We start from the raw sequence: 2612 nt of genomic DNA, 5'->3' as shown, positions 1-2612 counted from the left end.
TTTAAATTCATCAATTTGAACCTTTCACCTTCTAAGTATTTTAATCTTTCTAAAGAATGATTTGAGTTTAAGAATAAATTGAGGGAGAAAGGTGAAAAAAAAAAGTGATGGTTGTTAGGAAAATGACCCTTAGTTTATAATTGTCAAAAATAAGTTTGGGGGTTTAAAAAAAAAAAAAGAAAAGAAATAAAGTGTGTTGTACAAAGGAAAGTTTACTTCAAGTTTGGGGGTGCTATAAAAAAAAATCGAGCTCTTTATATGTCCTAAATTGATTAAGTGCTTAGGGTGAATTTGAGCCTAAATATATCTTTTATCATACCTTGACCCTAGCCTTACATTACAAGCTTGATAAAAACCTATTGATCCTTAAATAAGTGTTAATCTACATTAATGGAGAAAGAGATGAAAAGCAAACTTATAGGATCCTAATACTAATCTATGCTTAGATTTGGCATAAACTAATCCGAATTGTATGATATTCTTTGTAAGAGAACATTCACACACACACGGAAGTCCATTCGAAAAGTAAATTTTCACTTGAATTGATGCACAAATTTAAGGATTAACTGTATGTTTACTTTAAGTTGGAATTTGAGTTAATTTTTGAAGAAATTTTGGGAAATCATGATTTGATACTTCTATCTCTTGTTCAAGAATTGTTTATGTTCAGTTTTCTTTTTGTGATTTTCTTTTGCTCGAGAACTAGCAAAATCTTAAATTTGGAGGTGTGATAATTCTATTTTATAGAGTTATTTTATTCTAATTTTGTTATTAAATATTAGCGAAGTCTTCAATTTTTAATTATAATTTATTTATTTTTAGTTATTTTTATAATTAGTTTATTTGTAAGTGAGTTATTTTAATTTTATGTTATTCTTTTTAATTTGGCTATTGTTTATTAGTTTTATATTTTGTAAGAATTAAAAAAATTGGGCTTAATTTTGAAAAATGAGATGTTGAAAGATCCGAAAGTCTGCTTGTATATATTTTAATATTTTAGCCATAACTTGAGCAACAGAACTCCAAATGATACGATTCTTGTACCATTGGAAAGCTAAGAGACGGAGCTACAACTTTTATGAATATCACTTTACACAGTTCTACATCGAAGATAGAGAAAATCGTATTGAAAAATGGCTAGACGTATTATACCGGAAATGAAAATTTGTAAAGATTGACAATTTTTTTTTTCCATTACCAAAATGGTTGATAAATTACAACACTATTTTCCAAAGACAGACCATGTGTTTCACCATTATCATTTTTAAACAGAATTACCAGAAAGAGAGAAAGGCTATTCCCTATTAATTAGACAAGATGGAGCTAACAAGTATATTATTCTATAGTGGGGAGAGCAAACGTCAATAGTAGCTGACGAAAACTTTCCCCACTTGTATTTCTGGCTTCGATTTTCAAAAAATTATTGAAAAATTGCTGGATTAAGAGAGATCAACGATAGTGTGCCATGTGCCTGGATGACATGAAAGAAGAAGTACCAAAGGGCGAGGCCTTCTGGACTTGGGCGGGGGTTTTGATGGGTTTCTTTTTCTCGCACTTGGTTTCGGAGCGAACCCAGGCCTCAACAACAGAAAGCAAATTTTCTGAGCTTTTCAACTCAGTAACTTATGTCAACTTCTCAGATCTCTTCAATTCACCATCTTGGATGTAAGCTAGATGTGTTGCCCATGTCTCCAACCCATCAAAGATATGGGTTGCATATACAATTGTGGCTCCTCTCTGCTCACATTCCTCCTTAAAGAAATCAAGTAGATCCATCCTCGCAACAACATCAAGGTCCACCGTAACCTCATCTAGCAAAAGAACCTGGAAAGGATGAAGAAGACCCATACAAATTTGGACTCGTTGCCGTTGCCCATCAGATACCTAATGCATTCGCCATTGCAAATCAATATCAAGCAGGTTAATCAATTTTTATCTCCTCACAGGATCAATCCCTTCAACTCCAAATATCATGTGTTCTGCCGAGAAGTCCCCCTGCAATGGAACCTCGCCAGCAGAGCCAATAGTTTTACTCCAAGATCCACCCAAATAAGCTAAATCGCCACTGCAAACAAGTTGAGTGTCATGGAAAGCCGAACGGTTTAGCACTCTCACAACATCTCTTCCACCAACCATATGCTTTCCAGCTAAAATTTTCAACAATATCGTCTGCCCAGATCCGTTGGAGCCCACGAGAAGACAACTCGATCCAGAAGAGATGTCGAGATCGAAATCGACAAACAGCGGAGGCTGTAATTCGTATGCGAATTGCATGCCACATGCTCTGATGCTTTTCGATTCTCCATTTTACCTCTTCTTCTCTTGATTTTCAACAAGCTTGCTCTGCCATTTTTTGGGGTCAGTAGCCAAGATTGACAATTGATTTTTGTGCCTCTCATTACACTTTTAAGTTTAATTAAACCCTAAGTCAACTTAAGAAATTTTAAGTTAAATTTATTAGTATAAATATGATTTATTTAACAATATTAGAAAAAACTTTTTGGAGATTCAAGAAGCTAGTAGTTGAGGCTGAAACTTGGATATCAAGCGGCAAATATTGTTTTCTTTTCTTCTTTGGCTTTTATTTTTATTGTTACTCTCAATGGTTGAAT

General features: G+C 33.7%; 1 pseudogene; it reads right to left on the bottom strand.

The window, feature by feature from the left end:
* On the bottom strand, positions 1203–2393 carry LOC18587056 (annotated as a pseudogene).

Source organism: Theobroma cacao, chromosome 10 (genome assembly GCF_000208745.1).
Source record: "Theobroma cacao cultivar B97-61/B2 chromosome 10, Criollo_cocoa_genome_V2, whole genome shotgun sequence".
Lineage (NCBI taxonomy): Eukaryota > Viridiplantae > Streptophyta > Magnoliopsida > Malvales > Malvaceae > Theobroma > Theobroma cacao.
Note: the sequence above shows the minus strand (reverse complement) of the source record. Positions and strands in the feature narration are given on the sequence as shown.